Raw genomic sequence first — 16484 nt, 5'->3', positions numbered from 1 at the left:
ACAGACCAGAGGGATGAGGGCCCTAGTCGTTCAGACTCTGTGCCAGCCCCATCATCCTTCAGGGAGAGAAAAATCTCAGTGGGATTATTAAAAAGCCAGCAGCTAAGAAGGATGTAAAACGCCCATATCTAGGAATGTGGTTGCTCAGAATATCAGGAAGGAATGGGACTGGTTTAAGAGATAGGGTTTGGATTTGCTATCAGAACAGGAAGGTTGGGAGTACATAAAAATGGCATGTGTTGATTGAACTGGAGAAACAGGAAATTCCCTCAGAAAAAAAGTCTGAGGCATGCAGATTTCAATGGATAGATGTCCTGGGCAAAACTTGAGCCATCCTCCTCCTACTGCCCTGGAGCTGGGATCTGGAAAGACAGGGGTGTTGTATTGCTGTCAGTCTTGGGAGGGGCAGGGCTCAAAGAGAATGAAGGATACACTTAACCCTCACTAAATGGTTGCAGGGCTGGAGGAAATGATCAAAGGTCATTTTCTGAAGGTCATAGATAGGCTTTGGCAGGAACCACAGAGGGAGAGCTAAGCTCTGAGCAGATTTGAGTAGGGAGAGTTGAAGGGAGTCTTTCAGAAGTTAATCCATGAATTTCCTGGTGGAAAAGATTCAAACAGGGATGTAAGACTGGCCTTTACCTTGAGATGCACATGCAGGAGGACACTAGGAGGGGACTTGGAGGGAAAAAGGTCCAAGAAGATGGGATGCACTCAAGGGGCCCGGGCATGGGAATCAGGGGTGGCATTTGGGTTAAAGTTAGATGTTAGGCTGGTGGGAGAAGGCCTCCCCGATGGAAACACCCCACTCCAGGCAGTGAGGAGGGCTGGAGGAGTTTCCACAATGGAAGCCTCTGGCAGACCCAGAACTTTGTGCCTTTCTTTCTCTCAGTATGGTGGGCCCTGCAAGATGGGCTCCAGGGCTGGATATCCGGAAGCTGATGGCTATACCAAAAAGTAGAAATAAAAGGCAAAGAAGGAAGGTGCTCTGATCCAGAAAACAGTGTTAACCCCATGCAAGCTCTAGAAGGAGCAGAAGCAGGACCTGCATGAAATGAGGTGGGGAGAGACCAAGGCAGACAGCCATCAGAGGCTAATCTCCCCGCCGCATAGATGGGCTGAGGAAGGAATGTTCCTCCTGCCACAGATGCCACACAAGTTCCCCCGAGGCCTGAATGCTCAAAGGCCTGGGTAAATATGGCTTTGGGAAAGAGCAGCCAAAGGGACGCATTGGTCTCCTGGCTGGGGGTGCAGCCTGCCCCATTTCGGTTTGTTCTAGCTAGAGTTTGAATGCGACAAGTCCATTGCTTCAGTCTTTTCTGAATTCTCTCCATGTTCGTCCAGCCTGCCAGAACCTCCACTCTAAGGAATATTTAAATGATGTCCCACTGGACTCTAGCTCTCCCACAGCCACATCTGTCCCTAAGATGTGAGTGGAAGTCTAGCAAGTGACAGAACTAGGAGAAGCATTGCCCCTAAAAGAACTTAAGGAAGGGTGAGCTTTAGAGTCAGTGTTGGCAGGAGACCACAGAATGGGGGTGGAGAAATGGATCTGGAAGGGAGCTCCTTCATCCATCCAACTATCCATCCATCCATCCATCCATCCATCCATCCATCCATCCATTACACCTTTCACTCATCAAACGCTCATTGACACCCCCTCCCCTCCTCTGTGTCTAGCACTTGTGAGATTCTGGAGACATAAAGATGAGACAGGGTTCTGTCCTGCCTGGAGTTCAGAGTTCAGATACAGAGCACACGTGGGATGAAGACTACCAGCCATGGCCTCTCCATGTTCAATGAACTCTTTTAGCTTTCCTTTTCTAGAAATGCCTGCATTTTGCTTTCATTTTTTGAAAGATATCTTTTCTGGGTATAGAATTCTAGGTTCACAGCCTTTTCTTTCAGCCCTTTAAAGGTGTGGTTCCAGCATCTCTTGATCTCCACAGTGTCTGATACAAAGTTCTCTGCTGTTTGAATCATTGTTCCTTGTACTGAAATATGTTATTTTATTTATCTACTTTCAAGATTTTCTCTTTGTCTTTGGTTTTCAGCAGTTCTACTACCTCAGGCTTAAGTAGAATTGTCTTGTAGTCTGTTTGGGGTTCACAAAACTTCTTGAACATGTAAATTTATCTTTTTTTTTTTTTTTACCAAATTTGAGAAGTTTTCAGCCATTATTTCTTCAAATATTTCTTTCCCACTCTGTTATCTCTTCTCTCTTCCTGGGATCTCAATTCTCCAACTACCCATTACCTTCAGACTTTTTGATATTTTCCCACAGGCCCTTGAGACTGTCTATTTTTACAATGTTTTTTCTCTTGTTTCCTTAGATTGGATAATTTCTAAATATCTATCTAGAACTGTGTATTTCAGTTCTAAAATTTTTGCTTTTTTTTTTTTGTATTTCCTGTTCCTCTGCTTAGATTCCTATCTTTTCACACATGTGATATTTTTCCTTATCTCATCAAGCATGGTTATAATAATTGTCTCTAAATTTTTGCCTATTAGTTCCCACATCTGGATCATTGAGGACTGACCTCTTTTGGTTGTCTTTCCTTTTGAGAATTGGATACATCTTCTTTGTTCTATGTCAAGTAAATTTTTATCATGTCCTGGACATTATGAGTGTTATGTTGAAGAGACTGTGGATTCTTTTCTATTCCTCCAAAAAGGTTGATTTTTCCCCCCTCTGGCAGGCAATTCACTTGGTTAGACTTAAATTGCAAATCTGTCTTGTCTGTGATGGGAAGCAGGTAACATCTCATTTCAGACTTCTTTTAGTCTGTTTAATGCATGTACGGTTAGGATCCATCAGACACTGCGCTAGAGATTATGCATGGAATTTGGAGCGTCCCTTCTTTGACTCTCTCCTTTAACCCTTTCTCTTCCCTCTCCCTGGCTGCCCTCAGCTCTGTCCTCTGGTTTTTTCAGGCCAGAAAGATGGCAGGGTTTCCATCAGAGTTTCAGTCACTTCAAGCTGTGCTATGACTGCGGCTGCCTTCCAGAGAAAGCTGCAAAATATGGTGAACTCATTCTCTGCCCATCACTGAATCCATATTTTGACTTCTCTCAGCATCTTCCTGCTTCTGTTCCTTCTTCTGAGCCCAGAAGTGGTTGTTTTGTACATTGTCTAGAGTGTGTGGTTGTCATCTGCAGGAGAGCCTGTTGTTAGGAGCTTAACTGAAAAAAATTGGGTGGGTATAATTAGATTTAATTAATTAATTAATTAATTAATTAATTAATTAATTATTAATGGAAGTATTCAGGATTGAACCTAGGGCCTCATGCATGCTAAACATGTACTCTACCACTAAGCTATACCTTTCCCCCATAACTGAAATTATTTTTGAGCCTTAGTTCATTTGCTGACTTGCTGTGTGATATTGAACAAGCCATTGTCCCCACCTTTGCCTCCATTTCCCTACCTACATGATGAAATAACAATTCTGTGCCTCAGAAGAACCAGCACATGAGGAAAAAGTAAATGAATTGCCAATTGGAGAGTGCCTGTCTGGTAGAATCATACCCATCCCTCCGTCTGTCCCTCCACAGGCTCTAAGAGTCCAGGATGCCCCATGACGTTTATCCCAGGGAATCAGGCCCTTAGAGGAAGGGTGAACCAGGACCTGTGTGTTCCTGCCCCACTCCCATCTGCTTCCCCTTGGAGGTAAATCAGAATGCTTAAGATCTTCAGCTTTGGAGTCAGACCTGGGCTTCTATTTTTCTTTCTATCCCTGAGATCTCAGGTAAGTTGTTTTCCTCTCTGAACCTTGACTTCTTGGTCTATAAAAGATGTACCTCCCTCCTGGAATGGATGTGAGAATTAAGTCTGTAACTGCTTGTAAAGACCTCAGCATAACAAGCCTTCAATAGTGGATCGCTGTTCTCCACAGCCACCAGGCAGGAAACAGAATTTACTTTCCTCCCTCGGTCCCGTCTGAGTTTAATACTTGCCACTCCCTCAGCTTCCTCTGTTTCCAGAGAGAGGATGTGTAGTCAAGCAGAGATAAACTGCTACAGAAAAATCCAGGTTTCCTGAAAACAGGCTCCCAGAGCCTTCTGTGTCCATCCAAGCATCTCTGTCCACCAACCCCTGCTTTTTCATGTCTACTTTTATTCAAAAAGCAATTTGCCTCTGTCCACTCAAGCCTGGGTCATGTACAAGACACTGGGGACATAGATGCACTTGGGAAAGCCACAGTCTAGTTATCAGAGTCCAGTAGAAGGAGACAGACCAAGAAAGAGGGCGTGTGGCTAGGTTTAAGCACCCTTGGGTACCATCGAAGCACGGAGCTGGTAACAGTCAACCCTGCCAGGGAGGACTCTGGAAGATTTCTTTAAGGAGGTTTGGCCTGCTTTGGGCTTTGGAGGATGCCTAAATCTTGCCAGATGATGGAATCAAGTGTTCCTGGTGGTGGGAACGGGAAGAGCAAACACCGGGAGGCGGTCAGGTAGGTAAAGGTCGTTCAACACAACAATCAGCACAGCTGTCTCTGATCTGACTCCCAGTGTGCGCTCCTGAAGCCTTCTGCTCTGCTGCTCCTGCACCACAACCAACAGGGCGTATGAGAAAGCTGGGCTGGGCAAGGCCCCTCCAAACCTGTGAAACTTTGCAACTAGAACCTTAACCAGAGCCATCATGATCCTGATAGAAATTCCTCCCCAGTTAAACCTCCACCAACCCATCAACGCTTTGCAGCCTTATGCCCCTGAGGTTCCTGATCTTAACTTCAGAATGTAAGTACTGGTGAATTTGCTTTTACTGGAGACTACTTCTGTCAAAATTAACATCAGATCCTGGGTGTAGCCTTCTCAATTAACCCATTATTTGAATATAGCGAGGAATGACTTCGCAGCTTCCTGATATGAGGTTCTGGAGCCATTCAATCAGCCGTGACTTGCCCAGAAGTGGGCAGCCGGAAGCGATCAGGTCTTCGGGGTGACAGGAGGAGAAGGTGTTTCTGTGTGTCCTGAGGGTCAGCAGCTTTTGCCAAGTCTTTCTGCTTGTCTGTGCGAACACTTGCCCCAGATTTGCTTCAAAACTTGAATGTGCTGGGAAAACCGAATTATACTGACATCATTCTACTAGAGGTATTTGCATAAAAACAAACAAACAAACAAATAAACAAAACAACCCAAACAACAAAAGTCACATTCTGTATCACTGGGCATCTCTTACATCTGTGTGATCTCAGTTTTCCTTCTGGGTGTATTTTGGATACTAGAGGGAGGGCATGGTTATAACTCGGGTCCTGGGACTGGGGATTGGCATCTACAAAGCTGAGATCAGCCGGGCCTCATTCGTCAGTGATCTGGAGGTTGGGGCGGGCGGGTAGTGAGAGGAGGAGCATGGCCTTCCTTTCACCTCATCCTCAAAATAACACTTTGAAAAGAGGATTATTGTCCCCATTTGACAAATGGGGACACTGAGGCACAGGATGTACAGGTAACTGGTCCAAGGTAGCAGAGCCTGGATTCAAACCTCGTCTGACTGCTTTTTCTGTATCCCCATGCCCATGAAGCGGGACGAGGAAGATAGAGTTCTCCAGGCTCCACATGGGTTCCTGGACCACTTGGGCCGTGGCCAGGTGACCCCAGAAGGCAGCAGCTGTGGCATATGTGCTTTTCCCCCAAACACCAGTATTTCCTGGTAAGGACAGATCCTAATTTACCTACCTATGCCTGAATGCGCGTACTGTTACTGAGTTTCTTCAATTTTTAAAACTAGGTTAAGAGCAATGCTGGATTGACAATCAACTTTGTGGGGACCATGGGCATCGGGAAAATGCCCCGGCCAGAGCATTGGGATTGCCTTCCCTGGCCTCCAGCGAGGACCAGATCCCCACTGGCAAGGAAACATCTGCTCTCCTTGACAAGGAAGATGTGAGTCACCCGGGGCAAACGGAGAGCAAAGAAGTTTCCTTTTCCAGCCACTCAAGTCAACATGTTCATTTACCTACATCAGCGTGTTGGGGCAAACTCGAAACCCACAGTAGCATCTCACCAAGGCCAAGGCATCTGACAAAACTGCATCTCTTCCCTGAAGATCACAAAGGATGTGTGAGCAGCCTGTCACCGGTGCAGTGTCAAGTCTCATAAGGAGTATGAAGAATGTATTTGCTGTTTGGAAATGCTTTTGACCAGCGATGTCTCTTCTTCTGGAACCTCTGTCATTACTGGCCAATCCAACATCAAAGGGAGAGATCTTATACAAACTACCATGTACAGAATAGATAAACAAGGACCACAGGAACTATATTCAATGGCTTGTAGTAACCTGTAATGAAAAAGAATATGAAAAGGAATATGTGTATATTTATATGTATAACTGAATCACTATGCTGACCACCAGAAACTAATACAATATTATAAATCAACTATACTGCAATGTTTTAAAAAATGGAAACAAATAAAAATTTTTTAATGAATTAAAAAAAAGGAGAGATCTTACATTGGGGGACTTCACTTAGTTTGAGGAATCAAGGAAGGCTTCCTTGAAGAAGTGGCATTTGAGCTCATCTATGAAGGATGAACAAGGGATGAGGAGGACGGAAAGGAAAGTGGTGGTAAGAGGTTTCCAGGCAGAGGCCCTGCAACTTCTAAGGTGGGAGGAAGGTCAAAAGTAGACCTGAAATCCAGAATCTGGAAGACGGCCAGCGTGGGTCAGAAAGGAAACTAATGGGTCTGCAGTGCTGGCCACTCAAGCGTCCCTGTGCCAGGTCTCACGCTGAACCTTCTGTAAGGGCTGCAGCGTGAGATGGGGCACTGTGAGCACTGGACATTGCCAGCAGTCTCCGAAGGGACAGGAGGTGGCACTGTTGGCACAGACACTGCTGCTGTTGGAGCCTCGTGTCTGCAGCCCCAGGGGACCTCGGAGGACAAAGTCGGCAGAGGCTACTTTTGCCGCGTCAGCAGTAACCGGAGAGGCACCAGGGTGGGAGCACGTCAGAAACACTGCCTGGGGGCTCCCCAAACTTTTAGAAGCATCAAATAAGTCCTGGAATCCAGCAAAGCAGGAGGGATGGAGCCAGAGAAATACTGCTTTGTGACTCTGTGTTGCCCACCAACTGGAGGGCTAGGGAGACAGGTTATATACGTGGAGCTCGAGAGCGTGGGACGCACATCTCCTGGCAGGGCTGGCTTGTTGGCTGCCAGAATAGAAGGGCCAGGTTCTGTTTGGGTCCAGTCCAGATGAGGAAGGCACCCAGAGCTCCTCTGGCCTCAGCCTTGCACATAGACCTGGGCACACACTCCATATGGGGCCCCTCTCTGTATTCCTCCTTCCCCTACCCCTCCCATCCCCTGCCTCCCTCCCACTGTCCAGCCATCCCTCTGGGCAGGGCAGGGGTTCTCAAAAGCACTGGTTATCAGTAGGGCCATTCACTACATTTTTGTGACTTTTTCCCCATGCCTTCCAGACACAGGGTAGATTTATACTTCCTGTCCTCTTTATGGTGATGCAGGAATGTGTAACCAGTTCTGATCAATGAGTTTTGAATGGAAATGATATGTGTCATTTCAAAGCCATAGCATTTAGTGCTAATTAAAAGACCCTTTTTCTCTACCATGACAACCAACCAGCAGTGTTCCAACCACCAACTGCTCCCTTCTCCTGGGTCCAGGAGGGAAGACTGCAGGAGCGGAATTCCACGTGACCCACAGTGGATATGTAGCATGAGCAAGAAGTAAACTTTGTTTTTGAAAACCACTGAGATTTGGGGGCTGTTTGTTACTGCAGCATAACCGTAACTATCCTGGCTGACACGAGCAAAACTGGAAATCACAGTACTGGACTCAGTACTGGATACATAGTACATAGTTCTGGATTCATAGTGCTGTTGAAGGTAGACACCTTTAATTTCTTACATAAACTCAAATTATTGTTAGCAATAATGAGGATCATTTACTGAGTGCTTACTGTATACCAGGCCTTATACTAGGTTCTTTGGCAACTGTTTCCTCATAAACCCCCTATGGATTCAGTACTGCTGGCCTGTTTAATATAATGAGTCTCATTGTAGAGATCGGGGGACGGAGACTCTGGGAGAATGAAGGTCAAGACCACAGCTAGTAAGTGGTAGAATTGAGTTTCAAATGCAGGGTCCTCTGACCCCCAAATCCTCACTCTTTCCACCACTGAGTTGCTATTATATATAAGGCAGGACTAGGCCTATCAAGGAAAAAAAAATCCATGCGTTTAAAAAAGAAATGATCTCTTAACTAGAAAAACATTACCATCTGCCTTTTTACTAAATTGAACGTGAAGGATGATCCTGACAGGCTGAACAAAGACGCTCGCTCTCTAGTGCGATGTTTGACAAGGGAACCTTCGTTTCCACCTGTGACTGAGGTCTCTCCAAATAAGCAGCAGCAGGCACCAAAGGTTGAAGGAAAAATTTAAGGTGATAACTTCTCCGTCCCTTAAAATGTATATGTACCAGGTGGGAAAGAGCCCGGATGATGTGTTTTTGCAATGGGATGGTTTGAGATCTTGGGGGCCCAGAGGTAACTCTGGGGAAAGAAGACCCTGGCACCCCACTTGTTCAGACTGCCCTACCTGCCTCTGACCCCCACCTCCTCTCACCTCTGACCTGCTGAGATCTGAGGACTCAGCTCCACCGTCGCTGCCTTGGAAGCCTCCCTGATCCATCACAACTGTCACCCCACCAGGATGTGCAGAAGTGACCTGGCCACCTGGGGCAGGGTCTCACTCCCTGCACAGGAGCTCCTTGCAGGCAGGAACACTCATTCTCTTTTTGAAATTAAACTCTTTATCTTGCCTCTGTGCAACATAATTGAGAGAGAGCCTGTGTACCCTTTACCCAATATCCCTCAATGGTAACATCTTACAAAATTTTTAAACGTTGGCAAGTAAACATTTAAATGCTATACATGCAAACACACACACACAGGTTTAGCTCACACACAAGCCAGTTCTCTACTTTGCGGCTCTGGGCTGCTAGCTGTATTTTACTGTAGCAAATGCTGCTTCTTTTGCCTCCTCTTCAATATCACAACCAGGATATTGACATTGATGGAGTCAGGATAACAGAGTATTTCCATCACCCCAAGGATTCCTCATGTTACCTTTTTATAACCACGCCTTCTTCCCTCGCACCTCACCCCTCTGTAGTTTTCCGTGTTACTACTCTATTCTCCCTTTCTATAATTTTATCCTTTTGAGAATGCTATATAAATGGAATCATGCAGTATGAGAATTTGGGGGGCTTGCCTTTTTACACTCAGCATAATTCTTGGAGGGTCATAAGTCTGCTGCGTGTACCAACCACCCCTTCCCTGTCATTGCTGAATAGTCCACCATGTGGATGTACCAGTCTCACTTGCTGGAGGCCTCATTCATTGTTAAATCGCCAGCGCCTCGTAGACAGATGCTTGCATGCAGAGAAAGTCCCGAAGAGCAGCAGTAGCTGTGATTAGAAGTGTGGGCTCTGGAGTTTGATTCCTGGCTCCGGAACTCACAACTCTCGTGAGTTTGAGCAAATTACTTGACCACTGTCTGCCTCAGTTTTCTCATCTATAAAATGGGAATAATTGTAGTGCCCATCTTACCCAGTCGTTATGGAAAGTAAACAAATCAATCCTTGTCTTGTGCTTAGCCCAAAGCCTGGCTGATGGTATGAACTCAAAAAAAATTAATAATGTAACATAATAATGAATAATAGACACTGAACTGAGTTGAAAAACCTTTCATAAGAAAATGCAAATTTGCAAAATGTTCAAATTCGGGGGTGGTGGCACACTGTGAAAGGATTTATTCTTTTTTCCTAGAGCTGTCATATAGTTTTTCTCTAAACACCAAGCTTTAAGGAGAGGGTATAGCTCAAATGGTAGAGCTCATGCTCAGCATGCATGAGGTCCTGGGTTCAATCCTCAGCACCACCTCTAAAAAGATAAATAAATAAATAAACACCAAGCTTCTATAGACTCTTTGAGACAGAAATATTTGAAAATAAATCAAATAGAACTCATTGGTGATACTGTGTCCTTTCAAAGGCAGTCCATCGCCTCTCCCTGGATAAAAGTGAGTTGGTTCACTCAAATGATATTTATTCTGCTCCTACTGTATGCATGCCAGGCACTGATCTAGGTGCCAGGAATGCAGCATTGAACAAAACAGGCAACCCTTGCCCTTGTGATAGGTAATAACGTAGAAGAGGAAGCCGTTCTCTACTTCACCCCGAATTAGGAGACCTGGATGTGACTCATACAGAAGGAAGGAGAAGGCACACAGTGGGGGACCTGGGAGGATGTGGACATGCTCCCTTGCTTTAGCTTGAAAGAAGTAGAACTGCTTTTCATCTTCCTGGCTTTGCCAGAGTGGGTCTGCTTGCAGGCGCGGGGATGTACCTTTGAAACCATCTGTTCCTCTCCCCACTCCCTGCATACTCCCCTCTTGTCATGTGACTGGGGGACACGCTGTGCTGCAGTCACAGAGGGTAACTGGGACCTGGGCTATGAGGCCAGCTTTGCCCTCATCACCTCCCCTGTGCCCGAGCCTGGGGACTGGCGGGAGAGCTGCAGTCCAGCTGCAGAGCCACAGGTTCCTCCAAGAGCCGCTAGCTGGCCCATGACCTTGGCCTCATTAGCTTGGCACTCTCCACCTGAGCTGCCTGGACCAGGGCCAGCCAGGGAAATTAGCTCAGGCCCACAGGCCCCTGGGAGAGGTGTCAGGCAAAAATAGACCAGAGAAAGCCAGAGAATCCTTGAGCAGGAGGGTCCGTGGAGGTCATGGGCTCCAGCATCACCCCAGCACTACAGAGGGATGCTGACGGCAGGGGGTGGGAAGGGGCCCAGCCAAGGTCATCCTGAAGTTCATGAGGAGCTGGGGTGAGAATGGGCATCACCTGACCCCCAAAGTCATGTTCTTCCCTCACCTGTGCCTCCAATCAGCCTGTAGCCAGGGAGGGATGGAAGGAACCAATGGACAATAAGAATTACAGATATTGGAACAATTCATCAGAGGCCATTTGTTGTTTCTGGTGGGGGGTTGGCAGGATGGGAAGCATATAAAGAAAAAAGTGGCCTGTAACATAGAAAACTGAATTTTTGAAATCAATAAAAAAAAAAATACTACATTGAGAGACAACGTCACCTAGGAGGTGAATGTGGGGACTCTGGAACCTCACCGCCTGAGTTGGAATCCCAGCTCCACTCCTTGCCTGCCGTATCTTTAAGCAAGTTACGGGACCTCTTTGTGCCTCGATTCCATCACCTTTAACACAAGGGTGATGGTGGAGCCTGCTGCGTGGCGGGGCGTGAGGTGGAGATTCTCCACAAGAAGCTCTGTGACCCAGGGCCGCCCCAGAACTGCGCTGAATCCGTGTTGGTAGGGAATGCCAATTGCACAGAACAAATAAGAAGAAAACCAAACACCTGCCTGCTCCACTGGGCCCTTTCCCAAAAAGGAATCTGTGTTAACACTTCCTCATGCATCCTTACAGGAGATAACACATGCATATACCAGCACACACGTGCGTGTGTACGTGTCTGGGGGGGCGTATGTGTGTGCATGTGTGTTGAGCAATATCCTTGCAAATATGGCATCAGAGCATCCTACTTTGCAAAGGTTCTGCACCTTGTCTCATCCCATTAGTAACATATCTGGACATCTTTTTTATCAGCTGGTTCCAATGTACACCCTTCTGTTTAAGGGTGACACGGTATTCCATCCTATGGATGGGCCAGAATGTATCTAACCAGACCCAAGAGTAGATGGTTGCAGCACACAGCGGTAGTGGTCCAGTGCAGCTGAAATGAAGAAAGTTACAGGAAATAAGGTCACAAAAAAAGTTATGGACAAATTGCCACAGGTTTGATTATCAGCTCTGCAGCTTCATGCAAATGATAGATTTCACTCATGTATTAAGTATCAACTGTTTGCCTCATTATCTGTAGGCCTTACAATGACATTGCTTGGGTAGGTTGCCATTAGAATCCCATTGACAGTGAAGCCCCGAGATGAAGTTGGTTCCCCCGGGTCATACCACTAGTAGGTCCAAGGAGTGTGGCCCAGGGCTCACATTCCGTGCCACTTGCAGTGGGAGGTCTGGGCTTCCTTCTGCGCCAAGTGATGAGCCCCCTCCCATCTTTTCCGATGGCCCCTTCTCAGTAATCAGATCCTTCTCTCCCAGCTGCACTGCTCCAGGACTGGGGGGCTCCAAGCAGCGTAGGTGAGCTCAGACTCAGAGCAATATGGGGGTTCTTGTTAAGACCACGGACCTGTTAGTCCAGGCAGTGCTAAACTAGGACAGGAACAGACAGGAGAGGGCTGTGGTCTTTGCTCAGACCCCAGTCACTGTCCAGCCTGACTCCTGGCCACCTTTGGAAAACAGCTCAATTCACTACCTTGAGTGTCTAAGAGGCTACTGTAGGGTCACCATGGTTACTGAAACCATACTTCTTCCTGTGTGGACCTTCCATCCTTCACCAAGGTCCTCCTTCCTCCCTGCAGCCTCACCTAAGGACCACTTCTGGCTTAGTCAAACCTACTGTTTTTGTATTGGGGTGGGGGAAAGATGCCTACATTAGCCTTTACATCAGGACCTCTTCTTATGTCTTATTCCTCTCCTTCACAGCTCGTTGCTGGAGCCCTGTGTCTCAGCCTGCTCTGGGTTGGTTTCTCCAGCGTGAGTCTATTTCCCAACAGGTCTGCAAACAAGGGGTAAGTACTCAAAGAAAAAAACACGAAAATAAATCCCTACCTCACACTGTAACAAAATCAATGCCAGATGTAATGTGAAAGGCAAAACTTTAAGACTTTTAGAAGAAAACTACAGAAAACTATCTCTATGATTTTGGGGCAGGGAAGGATTTCTTAAGACATAAAACCACAAATCATTCAAGAAGAAAGATCAATAAATTTAACTACATAAAAGATGTAAAAGATCAAAAGATGAACTTCTGTCATAAACGGAGGGGAAAAAACAAACTAATCACAGACTACATGAGTATTTTTTTCAACATGTAAGTAATACAGGATTTATGTCTGGAATATATAAAGCATTCTTCAAATCATTAAGAAAAAGACAAACAACCTGATAGAAAGACAAACAAAAGGCATGAACAGGCATTAAGAGATAATGGCCAATAAACATCATTAGAAAGTGGGAAATATTCATTAAAACCACTGTATGACTCAGTACAGCCTGGGACTTGTCTCTCACTGCTGCCCCCTGGCTACTGTCCGGGATCTAGAGATGGATTTACTGAAAAAGGTTTCCACGCTTGGCTGGCTTACGTTCTAGCTGGTCCACACCCCATGCCCTTCCTGGTCCATTAAGATGAGCAGCAGAGATGCCTGCTCTGAGCAATTGTCCAAACCCTCAGGCTTTTCTTCCTTTATTTCACTCCTGGTCTTTGCTGCCTGCACTTAGCTTTCCTGGCTTCCTAAATCAGCTCTTGCTTTCCCCTCAAGTTTTCATTTGGAAAAACTGTCAAGTTTGCAGAAAACTTCAAAGAATGTACACTGCGTTACAATCATCATTGGTTAACATTTTGTTATGAATTTTTATTAATTTTATTATTAGCTTTAATATTTTTGCTAAATCATTTGAGAGTAGATCACAAGCATTTTGACCTTTTACCCCTAAATGTTTCCATGTGTGTTTCCTAGGAAGGTGGATGTTCTCTTGGGTAATTCCTGTGCTATTATCAAATTCAGGAGGTTTTGCATAATGTAATAATATTACAGGGTAGCTTGATTTAGTAAATTACATACAAGACACCAAATTAAATGTGGATTTCATATAAACAACAAATAATTTTAAGTATAAGTATGCCCTGAAATATTACATAAAATATACTTATACTAAAAAGTTATGTGTTGATACAGATGAACTTATTTACAAAACAGAAACAGACTCACAGACAAAGAAAACAAACTTATGGTTACCAAAGGGGAAAGGGATGGGGGAGGGATAATTAGGAGTTTGGGATTAGCAGATACAAACTACTGTATATAAAATAGATAAACAATAAGGTCCTTCTGTATAGCGCAGGGAGCTATGTTCAATACCTTGTAATAACCTATAATGAGAAAGAATACAATGTATATGTATAGCTGAGTCACTATGCTACACATCAGAAACTAACACAACATTATAAATCAACTATACTTCAATAAAAATTATTTGTTATTTGTCTGAGATTTACATGTAACTAGGCATCCTGTATTTCATCTGGAAGCCTTATACTATTATCTAATGTGCAGTCCCTGTTTGAATTTTGCTATTTGTCCCAATAGCGTCATTTAGAGTAACTTTTTCTCCAATCCAGGATCACACATTGTGTCTAACTGTTGTGTTGCTCCTAAGCCAGGTTTTGATACCTGGTATTGATTCTTTTGCTTTGGCTCTCCCACCAGTCCCCTATGTCTAGGATAATGGAGACCCAACTATAGCTGTCTGCGATAATCTTGCCCAGGGACAGATAATCAGGAACCACTGCATGATGAGGTCTAAGCGTCGGGGTAGAGTAAGGGGGTGGGGAAGGGTAGGGTGGGTGGCACCATTAGCTGTTGAGGGTTTGTCTCCAGGGAAGCACTGCCCACAGTGAATGTGAGGTCCGACTTCCACACCAGGGAGGACTTCAAGCTGAGCACCTCCTCACCCAAAGTGGGCTAAACCACCAGTCTGTCCTCAACTGACAGCAGCTACAAAAAGCAGTAAGCAAACTTTTGCCCAGCCTGAGCACTGAAAGGGAAACTGACCATTAGCCAAGAGAGATGCCCTCAAAGGGCAGAGGGCCGTCATGCCAGGTGGGGTGCTGGGTGGGGTGACCGTGGTACTAGGGGCGTGGAGCAGCCCCGCTCTGAGCCATGCTGGACGGGAGAGGGAAGAGGTGCTCTGTCTGGCAGCTCACAGGCTCCCTCTAACGTTCGGCTGTAGTTCTTACCAGCAGTGATGGTGGCTGCAGGGGAGTGAGCAGGGCCATCTTCCAAGGCACTATCAGAGGGACAGCAGGGAAACAGCCCCTTCCAAGTGAGTAAACACCCCCTCTGAATCCCCAAGGCAGCCAGTTTCAGTACAGTACAGCGAACAGAACATCTTCCTGGAGTCTGTGTTTAATAAAAGCTGATGTCCCTCAAACACCACCACCAACAGCATCAAGACACACACAGGATGAAAGCAGCTCACCCAGACTGGCAAAAATCCAGCAATCTAACAACGCCTGGCATTGGCCCCAATGTGGACTGACAGGAACTCCCCTAGCTCATGGCAGGCTTGTAAGACATTACAGTCATTCTGCAAAACAATTTGGCATTACCTTGTAAAGTTAGTGGGGGCATACTCTCTGACCCATCAGTCCTAGTCCTAAACATTTGCCCTGGAAAATGCTTTCCTAGCTACGTAAGGGAACACTTATAAGTTTTGTAGTATAGTTGTTTATAAGAAAAATTAGAAACAATACAAATACTCACCAACAATTGAATGGATAAATAGACTCAAAGGCATATTCAAAAAATAGAATCGTGGACAGCTGGGTAAAAGAACAGACATCAACAGACGATGAACCTAAAAATCATGACATTGAGCCAAAACCCACGGAAAAGTGTATTCAGTGTGATTCCATTACATAAAGATGAAAATAGGTAAAACTGAACACATATTTAGGGACTCCTATGCATAAATGGCAATACAACAAAGAAAGGCAAGGAATAATCTACGTAAGATTTAGAGTAGTTGTTACCTCTGGTGGGGAGAAAGGGAGGGCATCACGGAGAGACACAGGGTGATACTTAAAGATATTGAAGTGTTTTCTTTATTAAATTAGTGGGGTGAATATAGGAGTATATTGCATTATTCTTTTAGCTATTTTATATATTATATATACATTTTTGTCTGCAATTTCTAAAAATTGTTTTAAAAAGAAAGCTTGTACTGGGGGTTAGGTATAGCTCAGTGGTAGAGCACATGCTTAGCATACATGACATCCTGGGCTCAATCCCCAGCATCTCCATTAAAAAATTTTTAAAAAAAATTTTTAAAGCTCATATGGACATAGAAAACAAACTTATGGTTACCAAAGGGGAGATGAAAGTCGGGAAGGACAAATTAGGAGTGTGGGATTAACAAACTACTATACATAAAGTAGATAAGCAACAAGGGTTTACTATATAGCACAGGGAATTATACCCAATATCTTGAAATAACCTATAATAGAATATAATCTGCAAAAAAACCCACAAAAAACCCAAGACTGAATCACTATGCCAGACACCTGAAATTAACACAATATTGTAAACCAACTATACTTCAGTAAAAAAAAAATTTAAAAAAAAAGGAAATAGGTAAAATAAAAAAAAAACAAAGCTCATATTAGTAATCCTTACTAAGAAGAAACACTTAATATCTTTGTTTCTGTAAAAAGAATCTCCCAAAGCCCCTCCCACACACACACACACACACACACACGCACACACGCACGCACAAGCACACACACACAAGCACACACTCTCCAGG

The 16484-nt window shown here is 45.0% G+C and overlaps 1 long non-coding RNA gene across 1 annotated transcript; it reads left to right on the top strand.

Moving 5' to 3' along the window:
- Positions 1-4303: 4303 nt before the first annotated feature.
- On the top strand, positions 4304-6213 carry LOC116667798. Its single transcript, XR_004324878.1, has 4 exons — positions 4304-4740; positions 4842-5094; positions 5526-5653; positions 5732-6213. It is a non-coding gene; the product is annotated as an uncharacterized LOC116667798 (long non-coding RNA).
- Positions 6214-16484: the final 10271 nt, after the last annotated feature.

Source organism: Camelus ferus, chromosome 12 (assembly GCF_009834535.1).
Source record: "Camelus ferus isolate YT-003-E chromosome 12, BCGSAC_Cfer_1.0, whole genome shotgun sequence".
Classification (NCBI taxonomy): domain Eukaryota; kingdom Metazoa; phylum Chordata; class Mammalia; order Artiodactyla; family Camelidae; genus Camelus; species Camelus ferus.
This window is presented reverse-complemented; position numbering and strand designations above follow the sequence as displayed.